The 22,083-nt window shown below is 40.4% G+C and overlaps 1 long non-coding RNA gene across 1 annotated transcript in view; it reads right to left on the minus strand.

Annotated features, from left to right (window-relative positions):
- Nucleotides 1-9,860: 9,860 nt before the first annotated feature.
- LOC138744773 (uncharacterized) overlaps nucleotides 9,861-22,083 on the minus strand; it is a 135,544-nt gene continuing 123,321 nt past the window's right edge. The window contains exons 2-3 of the long non-coding RNA XR_011345767.1: nucleotides 10,410-10,575; nucleotides 9,861-9,947 (exon numbers count right to left, since the gene is read on the minus strand). This is a non-coding gene — a long non-coding RNA (uncharacterized lncRNA). The remainder of the gene's footprint in view (nucleotides 9,948-10,409; nucleotides 10,576-22,083) is intronic.

Raw genomic sequence — 22,083 nt, forward strand, 5'->3', positions numbered from 1 at the left:
TTTTAAAAAATTTTTCACACTATGAACCATACTAACCAAAATACACACAAACATTTCCCTCTTGAATATACCCACTGTCATTTTCTCCCCTTCCCCCCTCCATTCCCTCCCTCCTTCACCCTCCCCCCCTCCCCACCCACTCAACTTTAAACCCATATGATACATTAAACCCATTAAACAATGTCATCACACAATGAAAATAAACAAGAAATTTGTGTCTTCTATTTTTACACACTGGTCAGTTCATTTCATCTTCTTCTCCTTCTGTCATTTTAGGTGGTGGAGGTCCACGGTAGGACTTTTCTGTTGTGTTCCATGTACGGTTCCCAAATTTGTTCGAATAATGTGATGTTATTTCATAAATTATATGTTATTTTTTCCAATGGAATACATTTATTCATTTCCATGTACCATTGCTGTATTCTCATTCTAATTTCCAGGTTTACATTATGCATTTTTTTTTGCTACAGCTAGGGCTATCATAATAAATCTTCTTTTGTGCTCCATCCAAATCGAGTCCAAGTTCTTTACATCTTATATTACTTAGAAGAAAGATCTCTGGATTTTTTGGTATGTTGCTTTTTGTGATTTTATTTAATACCTGGTTTAGATCTTCCCAACACTTTTCCACTTTCTCACATGCCCAAATTGCATGTACATTTTAAGAATTATTATAGAGCAGCACAATTAAGATACCTATCAGATTTTTATCAAACAAGGGAAAAACCAGATTAGAGCTAGATAAAATAGGGGAGAAGGTACCTGAACATATACTATATAAGTGGGATGAAAAGCTAGTGCAACTTAGGAATTCACCAGTACTGCACCATCTGCTCAACATTTGGAAGAAGATTCACGTAGAAAGGAATAAAACAAATTATCAACTACCAAAATTAATATTGACGCAAAATCAACTAATCCCTTTCACAATAGATAACCTTTCCTTTAGAGAATGGGAGAGAAAAGGGATCAAAAGAATAGAAAATTGTTTTTCGGGAAATAATTTATTATCTTTTGAACAAATGAAGGACAAATATGGTATAACTCACGGAAAATTGTTTGCATACCACCAACTGAAAACCTACTTGAAGGACAAATTGGGAAGCAGACTGAGGTTACAAGAAGGAAGCAATTTTGAATATGTGATTACAGACACAATGATAATTTAAAAATTTATAACAAACATGTACAACAGACTGCAAGAGAAAGAGAACGAGGAAATAAGCTGTAAACCCAAACAAAAGTGGGTACAAGATCTAAACATAAAAATAAAGAATGAAACATGGGAAAAGCTATGCTCCGGAACTATGAGAAGTACAATAAACACGAGGTTACTTATGATACAATATAATTGGTTACACAGGCTATACACCATGCCTCAAAAGTTAAATAAATGGGACCCAACAGTATCAGACAGATGTTTTCGTTGTAAGAAGGAAATGGGCTTTAATATTCCTTAATGGCATAGCCTCTGGAAATCTTGATGCTGTGCACATAATTGTTAACAAGAACTGATTTCCAGACTTAGTTTTCAGCAGGGGACAATCCACAATAACACTAGTGAAATATTCCCCAACAACAGGAATAGGCTGTAATGGAGCCATTGGAGGACCCTGGTTAGGTTTCCCCACAACCTGACAAAAATGACATGTCCTGCACCAATGTAGAACATCCTTCCTCAAACCAGGCCAGAAAAATTGATTCAAAATCTTATTCATGGCTTTCTTTACACTTAAAGGCATACTGTGGACTAAATTAAAAAAATTATTCCGGTTATTTTTAGGAACAACCACCCCGCTCTTCATTAGAAGGAATATCAAGAGGTTTCCATTTCCTCACTAGCAAATCACCTTTAAAATAATAACCACAAGCCATTTCTCTAATCTCCTGTTCAGTTACTGCTTTGTCTGCTAAGTCAACAAGGCTTAGTCTAAAACTAAGCCATCTGCTCTCTGCTGCCAAATTAACTCTTTCCTTGACAAAGAGAAATCCTTACCCTTCTCTTTCAAACCATTTCACAAGCACCTGGCAAATCTCCGTCAAACGGATCTTCGTCTCTCAATAATTTCTTAGACATGGACCTTGTTACTGCACATGCAGGATATATCTCACAATTCTCTACCACCTCATCTTTCCTAGGCCTGCTTGTTTATCTCAAAACCGACCCAACTTTATCTTCTGCCAAATCATTCCCTAATAAATTTGAGACCCCCTCCATGGGTAAATTTGAAATTACTCCTACCACAACAGGTCCTTTAACTAACTCTGAATTTAGCACTATTTTGTGAAGAAGTATGGACTCCACTTCACCTCCAACACCTTTAATCAAAATTGTCTCCCCCGTGTCAGTTCTTTGATCAAGAGCTAAAACCCCTTGAACTAACAATGATTGTGCAGAACCAGTATCCCTAAGAATTTTAACTGAAGCCTGTGAATCTCCCTCCTTTACTGAAACTAAACCATCTGAAACAGAAGGTTTGAAAACATCCATGACACCCTTATCAGATTTAGAACATCTGCTCTGCCTCAATTCAACTGTTTGAATACGTGCTTCTGGTAAAACCTTCTTTTCTCTTTTTTTTTTAGCTTCCTCTCTTTGCCTTTTAGCCTCTTCTATCCTCAATTTCTCCAATTCCAATTGCAACTCACCAGATCTATCCAGTTTTAATGCCTTAGAAATAACGATTAGTTCCTCTTTTCTCTTGCTCTTCAGCTCTGCAACTAATAGTTCTGACAAGAACTTATCAACATCCATTGCTGCGGTTTTTTGCACTCAAGTTTTAAATTAGCTTGAAAAAAACAACCAATTGAGTAATAACCCACAAAACTCATATTCAATCAACTGGACATGCCCCCATAAAATGTTGCAAGCCCAAAGGACCCTAAAACCCAGCAGCAATAGACATTCACCATGACAAGTGGTTATTAAAACAAAAGTTGTTTTTAACCAACTTTAAACATGAAAACGGAATCAAACGCTAACTTATCTCTATACTTAACTAACCCAAATTAACCCCCTTCTAATTCTAAGCGCACATGTATGTAGTGTGTGTGTAAATTTTTTAAAAGTTCTTTGGTTCACAATTCAATCTCACTTCTCCTTCTTCCAAGTTCTCTGGATGCAGACAATTCTTATACGGTGCACAGAATTTAACATGTGAAAAATTCACCAGGCTTTGGTGCTCGAAAGGTAAATGTTTACTGCTCAGGAAGGTTCTTGTAGGTTTGCAGAGAGAGATTTGTAGTTCCAGGATTTCCACAACTGAGGTACCACCATTCATCACCTCAATGTCTCACTGATGAAACTTGCCCCATCAGGGTTCTCCAGATGATAACCTCTTTCTTCAGGCTACTACAGAGTTCCTTTCTGTTCCACTTATTCCAAGAGAAACATCAGACAGATAGCACTTGCAGCCATCCACTGTTCTGGAACTTTCTGTTTCCAATCAGCTCTTCCTGGCTTGCACTGTTCAGCTGCTTTTCAGTGTCACCCACACTAGTTGGGAGAGCTTGTTAACTTCTCTCTCTCTCTCTCTCTCTCTCTCCAACTGAGACTCCCAGAAAGCCCATGTGACTCTCTCACTTGCAAAAACCTCACCTTCTTCAGCAAACAACAGGAGTTCTTCTCTCTTGGTCAGCTGTTGTCTTAGATAAATAAAACCCACGTGTGACCATTCTGTGAGCATACTCTAAGTACTTTTTAACAGCCAGTTTGTCTCCTACAAACAATGGTCTTTCATTTCATTATGTCATTTCAATTAGCACCTATTTGTGAAATGTACATAAAAGTCTCCAAAATCCTGCAATGTTACTGAATATGAATTCTTCAGTATTTCAGATAAGATCTGTTTTAAAATGTGTGTATGTATATAACCTACTCTAAATCTTACCAAATTCTCCCAATATTTATCCATTACAATGCAGATACAGAGTTCCCCCTGAAAGTGGTGTTAACATGTTGATTGGTTTGTAAAGGGAGCTTATGGTACTTTGGCCTTCATAAATTAAAGTATTGAGCATAGGAGTTGGGGTGATATAATATATTTCTACAAGATATTGGTGAGCCCAAATTTGAAGATTTGGTCACCTAACTACAGGACAGATATCAATAAGATTGAGAGTGCAGAGAAGATTCACAAGGATATTGCCAGCACTTCAGGAAATTAGTTACCGAGAAACTGGCAAGGACTTTTTTCTATGCAGTTTAGAAGAATGAGGGAAGATTTAATTGAGGTATTTTAAATTATGAGGGGAATAGACAGAGTAGGCGTTTTCTACTGAGTTTAGGTGAGATACAAACAAGAGGACATGGGATAGGGTGAAAGGGGAAAAGGTTAAGGGGAACCTCCTCACTCAAATAATAGTGGGAGTGTGGAACAAAATGGTGAATATGGGCTCAATTTTAATATTCAAGAAAAATTTGGACATGTACATGGATGGGAGAGGTATGAAAGTCTATGAACTGGGTACAGGTCATTGGGACAATGCAGAATGGACTGGAAGGACCAGAGCCTGTTTTCTGTGCTATAATATTCAATAATTCTATGTTTCCAAGGGTATAGAAGGGACAAACATTTAATTAGAACAAAGGTGGGAAAATGGAATAGAAAGCAAAACTAAAGGCATTTAATCACAATACATGTCACAAGATAGGTGAATTAATGGCACAAATAATAACGAGACTTTGATTTAATTCCTATCATGGAAATATGGTTGGATAGTGATCAGGGCTGGGAATTAAAAGTTCCCAGATATTTAACTTTTGGAAGAAATATGTATAATGTGAAATTATATTAAAGAATGGAAGAAAGATCACAGAAAGAATTTTAGCTTGGAAGTTTAATTAATTGAATGAGTTTGGATAATATTGAGAAACCAGAAGAGACCAATATAGGTTAGTTCAATATAATTTTTTTGCATCAGTTATATTTGACTCCACAAAAATTAAATAGATTGAATCCTGCATCATCAGATTTATATTTTAGGTGTAGACATGAGATTGGATCTTTTTTTGCATTCTACTTGGCAGTACCCTAAAGCTAAATATTTTTGGCTGGAAGTCAGTAACGTTTTGGTTACAGGGATCAAGTTCCCACAGGATCCGATGTCACTTTTATTGAGTAATATTAAGGTTATAAGACTTAAATTAAAATTGAATCAAATTGAATTTGTGTAGCAATTAATCCAGTAGAGCTACAAAATGAATTCACCAGACACAGTGGTTAGTCTGCAAAAGCCTCTTTATTTAAATTTGCCTCCTCTTTTAAATCCCTTCTGGCTTGGATGCCCGGGACCAGAAGTGACATCACCCCATGCCTGCAACTCACCTGCAGGGTGTGTGTCTTAAAGTAAAGAGTGCAGGAGCCCCACACTATCTTGAAGGTGAGTACTCAATTCCTCAGTGCGTTGCGACCCGGCCCAGAGTGCCACAGATGGATCCACAGCCAGGTGAGTGAGCGGCGACCAGGCCCACGGTGCTGCACAACCACTCAGCGAGCCATGCAGGTGTCGATTTAGCTGATTATGCAATGTGACTGCCTTGACTTCTACATTTATACGAATTGCATTAGAAGTTTTGAGGAAATGAAATGTATAGCAATATCATGGAAATCAGATAGATATTTAAGAATGGAAAGATACCATGCATAACTTTGAAGCTGTATACCACTTGAAAAGATTACTTACAGTTTATGAAACAAATGTCATGCATTTTGGAAAATATGGTGCCCATATTTACAAAATGTGGGTTTGTATGTTTAATTAACTTTCTGAACACCTCATTTCTTAGCAACTTCTAATATTAGACTTAATTATAAGTGCTCTATTCCCTTGGCATTCTACAGTCCTTCTTTTACTATTTCCTTTTTTCTTTCTTTGCTTTTTTTTTCTAGGGCTTAGAATTAGAAAAGGATTAAGTTAGGTTAAGTTAATAGTAATAAGTTAAAGTTTTATCCTGTTTTTTTGTTTAAAGAAAATTAAAAGTAACTTTTTTAAAGTAATTATTTGTCTTGATGAATTTCCGTTGCTGCTGGATTTTGGGGTCATCTGGGCCCATAACATTTTCTTTTCCCATACCTTACAAGACCTGGAAATTCAACACTCCTTGGTCGAGAAAACAGCCCAACACTTTGTAGAGGCAGTGTGTTACTGGTGCCATTACATAGGAACATAGGAACATAGGAAGTAGGAACAGGAGTAGGCCAAAATTGGCCCATCGTGCCTGCTCCACCATTCAACACTATCATGGCTGATCTAATTTATGACCTAACTCCACCTACCTGCCTTCTCCCCATATCCCCTAATTCCTCTATCATGTAAAAATTTATCTAACCGAATTTTAAATATGTTTAATGAGGCAGCCTCAACAACTTCCTTGGTAAGAGAATTCCAAACATTCAGTAGTCTCTGGGAAAAACTATTTTCCCTCATCTCTGTTCTAAATCTACTCTCCCGAATCTTGAGACGGTGTCCTCTCATTTTAGTTTCCCTGGCCAGCTCAAAAAACCCTTCCTATATCTATCTTATCCATACCCTTCATAATCCTATATGTTTCTATAAGATCTCCTCTCATTCTTCTGAACTCGAGCGAATACAATCCTAGACGATTTAATCTTTCATCATAAGTCAACCCCTTCATCCCAGGGATCAACCTAGTAAACCTCCTCTGGACCGTCTCCAAAGCCAGTATATCCTTCCTCAAATATGGAGACCAGAACTGGACACAGTACTCCAGGTGCGGTCTCACCAGTACCTTATACAGTTGCAACATTACTTCCCTACTCCTGAATTCAGTTCCTCTAGCGATGAAGGCCAACATTCCATTTGCCTTCTTAATAACCTGCTGCACCTGACACCTAACTTTACCTGGATGGTAAATGATTTACCCTGCTAACTGACCAATGTGCAGTTGCGTTCATGTGTAACAACCAGCAGAGGGGCAAAATTAAAAACAACAAGATATTAAGGTGGAGAATTCAACTGTCCATCTACAATAACAATATATTTTACCGGCCTGGGAAACTTAATGAACCACCAGGCACCCTGTCCCAGGGGACCTGTGCCAGTGTGCAGATTGAGGGCTTCCAAAACCTCCATAATGATCTCTGCCATCCCGTTGTTACCAAATTCTTCAACTTTATCAAAGCCTGCAGCCTGCCATACTCCATCAAAGTGATCAAATCCATGACAAAGATCTTCCAGATCTGCACTGACTCCACACTCCAACCGGCCAGACAGGGAAAGTTGCTAAAAGCCACACCCCCCTCCCCTTCGAGCACCTCAGTGCTGACTTTAAAAGGACCCCTGCCCTCCACAGACCAAAATGTGTAATTCCTCAATTTCATTGATGAATACTCCCATGTCCCATTTGCCATCCTCTGCTCTGACATGACAGCTATCACAGTCATCAAGGCCCCATGCAGTCTATTCACTCTATTCAGCTTCCCCAGTTATATTCATAGCAACCGGGAGTCCTCTTTTACGAGTGATGAGCTGCACTAGTACCTGTTGGGCAGGGGCATTGCCACAAGCAGGACCACTAGCTACAACCTCCGGGGAAATGGGCAAGTGGAAAGGGAGGGTGCGCTGTCTGGAAAACCATCCTCCTAGCCTTGAAATATAGGGGCCTTCCAGTCTCCTGCTGGCAAGAGGTCCACCCAGAGGTGCTCTACTCCATCAGATCCCTTCTATGTATTGCCACGAATGCCAACAGTATCAGCACATGTTTTTCTTTCCCAGGAAATCTGTGTCAGGGACCATACTGCCAGTGTGGCTGACATCCTCAGGGCTAGTCAAACCCTGGAAGCTTGAGAGGAGCCACAAGTCCTACCCTCTAGTCGAAAGGCTCCATGCCAACCCCCAATATGCCTGTGTGGCGTATCCTGATGGACACTGTCTCCATTAGGGATCTGGCACCTCCAGGGGCTCTGGAGACTTCCACTTATCACCCCACACCCTCCTCAGCCTGGCCACACACCAAGCACCTGAACCGTGGTACACTGCTTCTTCCCCAACAGGGGATACACCACACTCGTCATTACTTACCCATCAGCACAGCACCAATAAGTACATACAGGTGCCAGAGACGGTCCAGGACCTCATCATAGGACTGCAGTCACAACTGGTATTACGACGGTCCCAATGAATGACCAGACCACCTGACAGACTTAATAAGTGACTTTGTAAGCAGCACTTCACCCTGCTAGACACTTTTTAAAAACGAGGGGTTAATGTTGTAAACCACTGTTGCATGTATTTGTCTGGTCAGGCACATCCATTGGCCAGCTGTATCTGTGGCCCCTCCCACAGGTTCCTGTATAAAGGCGACTGTTCCATAGCCCCCTCCTCAGTGCAGGAGAGTCAAGCAGTATGGATGTGCCTTTGTTCTTTAGTGAATGAAAGCCTATTTGTTTCTCAACCTCAATCTCTGAGTAATTGATGGTGCATCAACCTTTGAGAGTGGTCAGCATGGACCATTCTGCAGACAATGAGAGATGATGACTCGATGGACCTGGCGGAGTAATTCCTTCCAGGTCATCTGGCAGAATGCCCCATCACCAGGGTTCACAAACAAGCATACTTAATGAGGTCGCTATTCATCTAATGCCCATTTCAGTCCATTTCAACATAAATCAGACATCAAAGATACAAGTTCGGATCATCGTAGAACTATTTGAATGAGAACTGCTAGTTCTTTCCTTTTCTGGAGTTACTAAATCACGAAAAGGTACAACAGGTAAACCGACCCCACGGCCTGCCAAGTTCACGCCCTTTAAATTCTGTGCACTAATCCTGTATTATTTTATTCTCCTCACATTCTTACCAACTTTCCCAGTATTTTACCACTCACTTACATACCAGAGGCAATTTATAATGGCCAGGTAAACTACAAACCCTCACGTTTTTGGGGTGTGGGAGTAAACAAGCGCAACCAGAAGGAAACCCTGGAAAAACATACAAACTTTTCATAAAAATCATACAAGGTCAGAATTGAACCCAGATCTCTGGCATTTGTGAGACAGTTATGCCTTCCTAAAACAAAAAAAATGTCATCCCCAGCAGTTTTCTAGCTGCACCAAGTCTTGACCTGGCTGGCATTGAGAGAAGTTCTCCTCATCAGATCCTTCCAGTACAACCATAGACATCATCCACCACACACATTTTCCTTGAGAAGACGGTGGTGGATTGGAGATAGTTGCTCACCTCTTTGCTGTATGCAGACTTGCTCAGAGTATGTGGAGAAGAATGTAAGGGTCCTTGTTCACAGTTCATCCTCAGCAGAAGCGTGACCGTTTTTTGGGTTTTTCCCAGGGATGCACACACAATCGGACATCCAGGACAGCTGGAAGATTATCAACTCAGTGAAAGATGCACTTTGGTCTGCCTGAAACCTATTGACTTTTTCATCATGTGGAGATGTCATTGAGGGAATGCTACCGAACAATACATTCCAGGCTTCAGGCGTACATGCTGAGGGACCCACTGAGGCTTGATGCAGCCAACGCAAGGGTGTTGGGGGGAAGGACTACGGTCTAGAGCCTTTCCATTACTGAGCATTGAGAGACTGAGATAGAGGGGAAGTCCCTCAAACAACAGAGGTGAGGGGGGGTGCAGTAGAAGCCACAAGGTGTCACAGTTCTGGTAATGGGGCAAATAGAATCAAATGTAAGAATGCAAAATGATGAGTATAAATATGAATGTAAGGATGAGAACAGACTGAAGTTTTCCTTTTGTAAATAATTTATTGTGAATAAAGTCTATTTTGGGTAAAAATAAATAGAAGGCAATTTTGTGTAATATTACATGTTGTGACCTATTACATGACAATAAAGGAATCTCGAATAATTGTTCAAGTTGGAACTCTAAAATAAAATCATCAAATGCAGAATCTGTTGAAAAAGACGCAGTCAATGTAAGGTCTCCATGATCAGAACTGGGGATCTTGGCAGCTATAAGCAGGAAGATGGTAAGCCAAAATTAGTGGGTCATTTTTTAATTATGATGCTATAGTTTAAATAAGTTACAAAAAAACACAAATGATTTTGAAGATTTGTGTCATGACTTTTTCCGATAACCCAAATGTGGATATAAGGAAATTGCAGAGAAGCTCCAAGGGATATGGACATTAGATGGATCATGAATTTTAATTTTAATTTTAATTTAGTCATACAGAATGGTAAGAGGCACTTCTGTCCCATGAGCCCATGCCAGCCAAATATCCCAATTAACCCAACAACCCCAGTATGTTTGGAAGGGTGGGAGGAAAGCGGAGCACCCGGAGGAAACCCAAGCAGACATGAGGAGAACATACAAACTCCTTACAGACAGTGCAAGATTTGAACCCAGGCCACTGGTGCTGTAACAGCTCTGCATTAACTGTATGGTCAATTAAAAATATACTTATATCTTACTGCACTTGGACGAGACCCTGGTGGGATTGCAACTGGAATGATTTGCACAGGTCTGGTCTTCTTCTGTGAGGAGGCATGAACTTGCAGTAAACAGAGTGCAGCGAAGCTTCACCAGATTGATACTACGGACGCTGAGATTCTCACATGTGGAAGGCTCAAGCTTAATCTGTAGAGTTTAGAAGAGGGAGAGAAGATCGTTACCGAAATTTTCAAAATTCCTTTGGGGCCAACGTGGCAGGTGTTGTTGCTTCCTCTAGCTGAACCAAGGGTCCCAGTTTAAAAATAATGAGTGGTCATTCAAAACAGAAAGGAGAGAAAACAATCTCTTGTCTCAGAGTGTGGTGAATCTTTGGAATTTTTTTATCAAAGAGAACAGTGAAGGTTCAAGTGCAGAATACCTTCAAGTCAGCGAGTGATAGATTTTTAAATGCCAAGAGAGGATTATAAGGTTAGTACAGGCTAGTATCATTGAGAGAAAATTTCAACCATCATTAATGAAGCAGCCAAAAGGAGTTAAGCGTCTGCTTCTATTTCTTGTGATCATTATATAATTCAGGTACATAATTTATGTCCTTGTGTTCAATTATTTCTGAAAATATAATTTTCCATAACTTAACTGAAAATATCTCTCTCTAAGTTTCTACATTTATTGTCAATATTTATTTATTTATCTATATGTACATACATACGGCATATTTAGAATTTGTCTGTGTACATGTTATGTCTGTGTGTGTGGTTGCATGTTTTTGCACTGAGGACTTGAGAACACTATTTTGGTGGGTTATACAATTGATGGTAATAAACTTGAAATCTGTTTGAATAGTTAATTGTCCTTATTGGAGGCAGTTAAATACAGTTAAAAGGCCTTTGAGAACTTGGAGATATCCAAAGTTGCTAGAACCTTTCAGAGGTGAGGACTCAGGAGATGATGCCATTTCTCAGAACTTACCCCACCTCGCAGGTCACTTCCCAAGTGCAGAGGATCATCTTGTTTGGCCTTCGAAATTATGTAAAAAAAAAGCACTCAGCATGTGAGATGGTATTCAGGTCTGAGTTCAAGTTTACTGTCGAGTTTATTGCAGTGAGAAAGTTTGTTTTCTGAACAGTTCAGACAGTTAACCCATACGTGGTACAGCTGTTAAAACCACAGTATTGAGCGTTGAGTTACATTGGTTTTATAAAGTTCGTTCAGGAGTCTGATAACAATGGAAAAGAACATGACTTGTGTGTGATCAGATATTTGCAAATCTTCTTCCCAATGGGAGGAGGGAGAAGAGAGCGCGGTCGATATGGGATGTGACTTTTGATATGTGGGCTGCTTTTCAAAGGCAGAGGGAAGTACAGATGGAGTTGATGGTGGATAAGGGAGCTTGTATGGTGGTCTGCAGTTTCCTATAGACTTGGGCTGAGCGTTTCCCATGCTTGTACCCAGTTCAGTCCAAATAGTTGCTGAATAAGATTGTATCACATGTTGAAATGCCCTTTCTCCAATGCTCAGTCTATTTCTGCACCCTTTCTGAGCGTATTACATCTTTCTTGAAATATAACCATGGTGCTCTACCTGTGATCAGACCAATTTTTCTTATGAATTCCTTCTTGTAATCCATGCTTCCATTGAAAAGTCCAAGATTCTATATCATATTTTAATCACCTTGTTCACTTTCCCTATGGCAAATCTCATCCTAGAATGAGAGAGAGAGAGAGAGAAAGAAAGAGGGAGAGAAAGAGAGCTAGAAAGAGAGAGAAAGAGAAAGGGGGGGTGAGAGAGAGAGAGAGAGAGAGAGAGAGAGAGAGAGAGAGAGAGAGAGAGATGAAAAGGTTGCCAAGAGAGTGCCCATCATTGCCATTTGCAAAACTGGCAGGCTAAGGGAAGAAAAGTAGCTACAAAGAAGGCTAGCAGTGTAGCATTGTAGGTATCAACAGAGATATGAATCTGAATGGAGTCAAACAAGGAGAGGTATGATGTTCCTGCATGTGATCAGTGAAATCAGGTAGCAAGAGTTTTGGGAATAAAACATTCTTGGGAGATATGGTTGTTTATGCCTTCACCCAGCCCCTATTTACTGATTCTTCCGTGTTGCAGTTGTTTACTAATCCAGATTTGATCTTGATCCCTGGTGCAATATGTGTAAAGTTAAGGAAGGAGAATAGGTTATGGAAAATAAGTGGGGGAAATGGGATTACTCTGAGAGCTGGCACTGATAATCGGCTTTCTACTTCACATTCATGCCTTTCCGCCTTACCTGCGCTTTCAGAGATGTTCATTACGCCCCTGTGATTCTCACACTGCCTACCCACAATGGGAGTAGTTTAGAATGACCAATTAACCTGGATCGGTCCCAGGCCTCATCCTTGCTGTTGTGCCAGCTCCCCAACTCCCTTAATTCTCTGATCACACAGAACTTTACCTCTTCCTCCTCATGACTGAGCCTCCACAGTCACTGTCTGGGTGGAATTTGCATTCAAGGGGAGAACATAGAAACTCCACACAGACGGACCTGAGGTCAGGATCAAACACAGGCTGATAGAGCTGTAAGATAGTTGCACTACCTGCTGTGCCACTGTGCTGCCTCCATAATGCATTGGCCTGCTTTGTTATAAGAAAATATAAAAAAAAACAAGATGAAGATTGACTTCAGTTGATATTTCAAAGGAAAACTCACTCCAATATTTCTGCTTCATATTTATTATATGGACATCTTACCATTGATGACTTCAAATGTAAATGAAACAGACTTATTGTTATTGTTTTCTATTTCTACAATAATTATCTGATTAGGACTTCCAACCTCCTGGAGGCAGAAGCCTTTTTATCGGTTCTGTAGTGAAAATATTTCTTTCGTGTTTTATCTCGTCATACTGGGAAAGATTTCAACTATTCATTAAGTGCAGACATATTGTAAAATGATTTACAAATAACATTGCTGCATTTTGGACAGAAAGCAAATTATTAGTTGTGGGGGTGGGGGTATGGGGGGAGGGAGGATGTGCACAAGAAACCAAACAGAATGAATACTTCACTTACGTGGCCAGTTGTGGCTTGTTTGAAGTCACTTTTATCGACAGAAGGTGGTAAAATTCTTGCATTAAAGTGCAAGATAATAGTCTGGGCAGAGTTATTGCATGCACATTTGAATGGATTTTCAATCACAATCTTACAATCACTTCCCTAAAGCACTAACATTTTCTCTGATGTTTATTCTGGGCAGATTAACGGGAGAGAGGTAGTGAGTGGACCACTGTATCCATATTGAAATTGCTTCATTGTGTTGATTCCAGGAAGGAAGCATGTGATGGAGTCATTAAAATTATTTCCATTGCTAATCGTTTTGCTTGTTCAAAGTAGAAAGAACAGACTGGATCACTACTTCAAGTGGTGGCATTGACTGTCAGGCATGCAATTCTGAATTCCTTAGGCTGGAAAATTAATCAATTAATAAATAATTTATAATTATTCACTGGAAATGTTATGGTTAATAAAGGTGGTCAAAGTAATTAGGGGAATTATGATGGATTATGTGCCATTTTGCTTCAGTTCACCATTGCTACACAGGTTCCAATCAAATCTCCATCCATCAGCAGATTCTGCTCAAAGAGATCTAGATGAAAGTAACAGAAAAGCAATTACAACCTAAAAGGATGAATGGCTGAAATGTTATTAATTAATAGTCATTACCAACTATGACTGCGTTGTAATTTATTATATTATCGCAATGAGACTGATTAAAATTGTATACAGAGAAACTAAGATGTAGGTCAATAGGTGTCTGGTTACAGATTTTTTTTTAAGATTGAAGTGTGTGGCACAGTCTCTTATACATTTTTGCTGTAAAACATAAATTGTCACTTCATCCAATTGATCCACTTTTCAGTGGGAGCTATGACGTTTATTGCACTGCTCGGAGTGCCCCTGCTCCTGCCAATCTCCTAGTGAGGCTTTAAATCTGCATTGGTATGCCACATAATGGTCAGTATGTGACTATACTTGGTAGAAGTTGGGAGAGCTTCAGGGTAACCTTTGCTTCAAGTCGCTGTCATGACGCTAATACAGCAAATCGGGTTCGAATCCAATGCTGTCTGTACGGCGGTTGTATGTTCTCCCCTTGTCTTCATGGCTTTCCTCCTGGTGCACCGGTTTCCACCCACTCTTCAAAATGTATGGTTTTGAAGGTAATTGGGGTGAATCTGGGCGGCATGGACTCATGGGTCAGAAGGTTCTGTTACCGCGATCTATGTCTAAATTAATATGTTGTTATTATTGGTGATTGTCAATGAGACAAACCAGCCTTAGGTGCAGGGCTAAGCTGTCCAATACTCAAACTAATGAAATTGGCACTGTAGTCAGGAGCTTTTGATAAATGACAGTTCAGGTAAAATTATTAAAATTACACCCCAAAAACAGGCCATTCCGTCCAACTGGTTTGACCCAGAGCTCAGATTTCACGTAAGACAACACCAAACTTAAGTCGTCTAACTCCATCAGCAAGAACTTTCACTCCTTTCCTTCTCATAGCTTGGTATATTTTCATTTTAAGTTTTTTTTTAAGTTCTGTTTTTTTGATATTTCTAAATTTAGACAGACAGTGCGGTTGTGGGCATTTCCAGATCACGAGCTTGTGCCTTCCAAATGCATCCATTAACTACGACCCTGGTACATTTTAAAGAGTGGGAGGTAATTGGAGAGCCGGGAGAAAACTCGTGCAGGCATGGGAAGAATGTACAAACTCCTTACAGGAAGCTCCAGATTCAAAGTTGGGTCACTGGTACTGTAATTGCCAACTTGTCCCTTTAGTACTTTTCTCAAATGCTATTTCTGATATCAAGTTCAATATTTTGAACAGTCAACCGGTAGGATAGTCATGGATTCAAGGTGCACTCACAGAGTCATCAAGCCATCGAGCATGGAGCAGAATCTTTGGCCCAACCAGTCCATGCTAATAGCCTCTGGTCCCTATCTGTTCAAGCCTCTCCTGTTCATATATCTGTCCAAAGGTCTTTTGAATATTGGTGTGTGCCTGCTTCAACAGTTTCCTCTGGCAGTTCATTCTGAACGTGAGTAAAAACATTGCCTCTCATGTCCCTACTAAATCTTCCTGAATGAGATGTTGATGGTGTCTTCCACTCCATCTACATCTTCTGCTGCTGAAGAAAGACAGCCAACCTACTGAAAGATCCTTCATACCTGGCACATTCTTATCTCCCTTGACCCATCGTGGAGAATTCTTCACAGTGTGAAAGCATGTGGTAGCAGGCTTAAAACAGTTTCATCCCTGTAGCCATCAGGCTCCTGAATGAACCCCACAACAGTAATCACATGCTAACTGATCTTTCTTTTCATTGAAATCCTATGCTCTGTATATTGTGCTCTACACACAGTTACTGTATATGTAATGCCAAGAGATAACCTTTTGTCTCTTCATAGAAGAACCCTTCTTACTGTGTGAGATATCCAGTGACAAATAAACTTGAATCTTTCCATCTAACTTTGAATCTATGGCATCTAGTTCTGTAATCATCTATCCCATGATTTTGTAAACCTCTATAAAATCACCTTTCAGCCTCCTTCACTCTCGGGATTAAAGACCCATCATGTCAAATATCTCCTGTAACTCAACTCTTCCAGTCCCAGAAATAACTCAATAAATATCCTGCACACCCTTTCCAATTTATTGTTTTTTCCCCTGTAGCTAGATGACCAGAATAACACACAGTACTCAATGTGTGGGCTTATCAATGCCTTGTACAGCTGAATCATAAGGTCCAAACCTTTGTACTCTAGACACTGGCGAATAAAGGTCAGCATGCCAATTGCCTTCTTCACCACCTTATCCACCTGAGTTGCCACTTTCAAGGAGATATATACTGTACTCCTTGGTACCCTGTTTTGCAACACTCTCTCAGTCCCTAACGTTGACTATATGTCCTGCCATAGTTTAGAAGAATAAAACCATAGAATATTACAGCACAGAAACAGGCCCCTTCAGCCCTTATAGTCTATGCTGAACCTTTTTTTTTGCCTAGACCCACTAATCTGCACCCAGTCCATAGCCCTCCATACCTCTTCTATCCATGTACTTGTTCAAATTCCTCTTAAATGTTAAAATTGAGCCCACATTCACCACTTCAGCTGGAAGCTCATTCCACTCTCTGTGTGAAGACATTCCCCCTCATATTATATTTACTTTGTCTATGCCCCTCATAATTTTAAATACCACTTTCTAATCTCTCCTCATTCTTCTACACTTCAGGGAATAAAGTTCTAACATGTTTAACTTTTTCCTGTAACTCAGTTCCTAAAGTCCTGGCAATATCTTAATAAATCTATTCTGCACTCTTTCTATCTTATTGATATTGTTCCTGTAGTTAGGTGACCAAAACTGCACATAATACTCCAGATTTGCCCTTACCAATGTTTTATACAACTTTAACTTAAAATCCCAACTCCTGTAGTCAATATTTTGATTTATGAAAGCCAATATTTATGAAAGCCTTTGACCCAATTTTCAGAGAATTACGTATCTATATTCCCAGATCCCTCTGTTCTACTGCACTCCTCAGTGCCCCACCATTTACCATGTATGTCTTTTCTTGGTTTGTCCTTCCAAAATGCAACACCTCATCCTTGTCTGCATTAAATTCCATCTGCCATTTTTCACCCCATTTTTCCCACTGATCCCTCTGCAGGCTTTGAAAACCTTCTTCACTGTCCACAGCACCTCCAATCTTAGTGTCATCTGCAAACCTGATCACATTATCATCCCGATCATTGCTATAGATGTCAAACAACAATGGCCTCAGCCCTGATCCCCAAGACACACCACTAGTCACAGGCCTCCAGTCTGAGAAACAAACATCCACCACTATGACTGGCTTCTCCTATCTACCCATTGTCAAATCCAGTTCACTATTTCACTGTGAATACCTACTGTCTGAACCTTCCTGACTAACGTCCCGTGCAGGACCAAAGACCTTACTAAAGGCCGACATCCACAGCCTTTTCTTTGTCAACTTTCCTGTTAACCTCCTCAAAAAACTTTATAAGATCGGTTAATCATGACTTACAACACACAAAGCCATGTTGACTATTCCTCATCAGTCCATGGCACTTCAAATAATTGTATATCCAAACTCTTAGAGCACCTTTCAATAATTTATCTATTACTGATGTCAAGCTCACAGGCCTATAATTTCTAGAGTTACTTTAGGAGCCTTTTTTTAAACAATGGAACAATGTGAGTTACCCTCAAATCCTCCAGGATCAAACCTTTGCTAAGGACATTTTAAATATTTCTGCCAGAGCCACTGAATTTTTTACACTAGCCTCCCTCAAAGTCCAAGGGAATTTCTTGTCAAGCCCTGGCGATTTATACACCCTTATTTGCTTTAAGACAACAAGCACTTCCTCCTCTTTAATCAGTATATGTTCCATGATCTCACTGCTTGCTTTTCTTACTTCCCATGACTCCATGCTCCTTTCCTGAGTGAACAGACGATGCTGCTTTAGTTGCCCATTCAGAGCCAGCTCTTCAGCACTTGACGTCCTGTTTTGCGGAAACTGCCAAAATGTTTGGCCTGGAAGTCAGCCTGAAGAAAACTGAGGTCCTCCATCAGCCAGCTCCTCACCATGACTACCAGCCCCCCCACATCTCCATTGGGCACACAAAACTCAAAACGGTCAACCAGTTTACCTATCTCGGCTGCACCATTTCATCAGATGCAAGGATCGACAACGAGATAGACAACAGACTCGCCAAGGCAAATAGCGCCTTTGGAAGACTACACAAAAGAGTCTGGAAAAACAACCAACTGAAAAACCTCAGAAAGATAAGCGTATACAGAGCCGTTGTCATACCCACACTCCTGTTCGGCTCCGAATCATGGGTCCTCTACCGGCACCACCTACGGCTCCTAGAACGCTTCCACCAGCGTTGTCTCCGCTCCATCCTCAACATCCATTGGAGTGCTTTCATCCCTAACGTCGAAGTACTCGAGATGGCAGAGGTCGACAGCATTGAGTCCACGCTGCTGAAGATCCAGCTGCGCTGGGTGGGTCACGTCTCCAGAATGGAGGACCATCGCCTTCCCAAGATCGTGTTATATGGCGAGCTCTCCACTGGCCACCATGACAGAGATGCACCAAAGAAGAGGTACAAGGACTGCCTAAAGAAATCTCTTGGTGCCTGCCACATTGACCACCGTCAGTGGGCTGATATCGCCTCAAACCGTGCATCTTGGCGCCTCACAGTTTGGCGGGAAGCAACCTCCTTTGAAGAAGACCGCAGAGCCTACCTCACTGACAAAAGGCAAAGGAGGAAAAACCCAACACCCAACCCCAACCCACCAATTTTCCCCTGCAACCGCTGCAATCATGTCTGCCTGTCCCGCATCGGACTTGTCAGCCACAAACGAGCCTGCAGCTGACGTGGACATTTACCCCCTCCATAAATCTTCGTCCGCGAAGCCAAGCCAAAGAAGACTGATTTTAAAAAATTTAAGATCTCATTTCGCTCCATACAAAGCCGTCCACTGACTGTCAAGGGGACAGTCCCTTATTATCCTTTTGCTCTTAATATACTGACAGAAACCCTTCATATTGTCTGCCAAAGTGAAACATTTCACACTTGTCAGAGTTAAGTTCAATTCGGCACTCTTTGGCTATCTACCCAACTGATCAAGATGCTGTTGTTAAGTTAGATCCTTCCTCTCTGCCCACTTCACCACCATTTCTGGTGGAATCCACAAATGTACTCATCCAGTTGACTGCATTATTAGCCCAATCAGTGATATAAATGTCAAACTACAGAACACCCATTAATGTCTCCTGTGATACACCACTGGTCATGGACCTCCAATCAGATAAACATTGTCCCACTACTACCCTCTGTCTCCTTCCACTTTTGGAATCCATTGGGCTAGCTCATTGTGGAACCCAATGTAATTTAAGCTTCCAGACAAACCTGTTATGTGTGACCTTGGTGAATACGTTACAGTTTCCATGACTGAATTGTGTTCCTTATGCATCTCAAAATGTTTATATCTATTCAATAGAACTTTACAATTGAGGAAATTGGTCATCTAAAACAGCCATTTTGAATGGGTGCCCTACAGCACCTACCCCCCGCCCACCCCCTGACCCCAGGGCCACAGAACGTTTAGGTAAAAGCCTTGTTTTCTTTTCATGTAACATCAAATATTTTATTTTTTTAAATGTAGTTGGTAGGAGAGAAGTTGGAATAAAACAAAACTTATCAGCTGCACAGGGAAAGAGGTCCATAAACTCTGAGGAGTATCCTACAGGAGCCCGAGGCAAAAAATGGTTGAGTATGCCTGATCTAAAAGAAATTGGAAATTGTCTTAAATTTATTTGTAACACAGTAGAAGCCTATTCCAGCTATTGAAATCTGTGCCAATTACACTTAATTTACTTCCCAATCTCATATGTTTTTTGGAAGATGGGAGGAAACCAGAGCACCTGGAGAAAACCCCACACAGATCACAAGGAAAAACTTCCGAGACAATGCTGGATTTGAACCTGGGTCACTGGCATTTTTATACCATTTTGCCAAGTTCAAAGTTATTGTGAGAGTACATATACGACATTACTTACAATCCTGATATTCATGTTCCTGCAGGCCAGGCAAAATTTTTAATTACCAGTAAGTGTAAATCATACTCAAGCAGAAAGAAATATTAACAAAAGAAAGGAATATCAATAAACATGTTGGGTATAAGCCTATCATCTGCTGGACATCATGACACCCACATCATGATATCAGCCTTCCAGATATATATAACCCTGTGTGTCAGTTGTCATGTTAGTATAATAGAAGTAAAGGATGAGAAACCATCACGTCTCTAAGTCTTAATTGTGTGAGTGCCTACACAACAAAATGCACTGCAACTACAGAAATATAAATATTCAACAATAAAGTAATGAGCAAAACACAAGGCAATAAATGAAGGTCTGAATTAGTCTATTGTTCAGGAGTCTGAGGGTTGAGGGCTAGCAACTGTTCCGTAACTTGGTGGTACAAGTCTTGTGGCATCTGCACCTCCTTCCTCATGGGAGCAGTGAGAACAGAGCATGTCCTGGGTCATGTGGATTGTTGATAAATTCTGCTGATCCTTGATGCCAACCTCCATTCTAACCGTTCTGCCCAATGTCGGCAAGCTGGAGAACTCAACTCACAGATCAGAAGCCAAAGAAGAAGGGTATATAAACCAGGAGATGAACAGTGAGATAACAATTGTTGAGGGCATCCAAGCAAATGGGGTATTTTCCATCAAAACATATTTTAGTATGCTTCAGCATTGAATTAAACCTTTTGACCCATGCTGAGTCTTTGGAGCAACCATCCAAATAATCTAACGATTGCCCTTTGTATCTCAATTGATTTTCCAAATTAACATATTTGAAAAGTACTTAATATTAGACTAGTAGATCATAAATATGATGCAGAAACAGTAAAATCTATGCTTCGAGACACAGAATGAGTGCACTTGACTTCAGGGGTGATGGACTAAAATATAATCATGGCACACTGCAAAAAAAAAATCAAATTGTAGACAGAATTAAATTAAATTAAGGATAAAATTTATCTCGAGGTATTATCTCTAGGGAACCGGAAAACAAAAATAAGTGGAAGCATGCAACCTTCTGAAAGCAGAGAACAGAACAGCAGACAAATGGGCCTTCCATGTACCTTGAATGCACCAACCATCATGCTAAATTAAACCAATCCCATCTCCATGCAAATGCCCCTAGTTTCCTTTATCCCCTGCCTCTTTATGTGCCTGATTAAATACCCCTTAAATATTGTTATTGTCTCTGTTTCTACCTCATTCTCCAGGTGATGCATTCTGGGCAGCTACCACTCTCCGTGTAAAATCTTCCCTCACAATCTGTTTTCCCTCCTCTCATCTTTAACATTTGATATTTCCATCTTGGGATAAAGACCCTGACTATCACCTCTTTTTCTGGCTCATAATTTTATATTCTTTTGTCAGGAAACCTCTCAGCCTATGAGGCTCCAGAGAAACAGTCCAAGGTTGTCCAGTCTCTTCTTTTTCTAATCCAATCCAATCTAGGCAATTTCCTAGTGAACCTTTTCTGCATGTGCTCCAAAATCTCTGCATTACTCCTACAGTTTGTTGATTAGAACTTCAGACAGGTGTCCAAGAGTGGCCGAACCAAAATTTTATAGAGCTGCAAAGTGGCATCCTGAAATTTATACTCAAGGCCCTGACTTCCACGAGAAAAACACCCATTTACCACTATTTCTGTCTTCTATGATCAAGCCAATTGTAAGTCCAATTTACCAGCTCACTGTGGGTTCTATTTGATGAGAGACTGTGTCAAAATGCTTCACTAAATTCACAACCCTCATCAAACAAAAACTAATTTAAATTTGTGAGACAGGACCTCCCCACACAAAACCACATTAACCATCCCCAATAAGTCTATGCTTTTCCATATGCCAGTAAATAATGGTCTTAGGAATCTTCTCCCATCATTTCCCTACCACCAAGATAAGGATTGTCGGCCTTTAATTTCCTGGTTTATCTACATTGGGCTTCTTAAACCGAGGATAAACAGTCTTCTGGCACCTCGCAAGCAGCGAGTACCAAGATCTCTGTCAAAGCCTTAACAATCTCTTACTTCCCTCTTTCTCCT

This window comes from Narcine bancroftii, chromosome 1 (genome assembly GCF_036971445.1).
Source record: "Narcine bancroftii isolate sNarBan1 chromosome 1, sNarBan1.hap1, whole genome shotgun sequence".
Classification (NCBI taxonomy): domain Eukaryota; kingdom Metazoa; phylum Chordata; class Chondrichthyes; order Torpediniformes; family Narcinidae; genus Narcine; species Narcine bancroftii.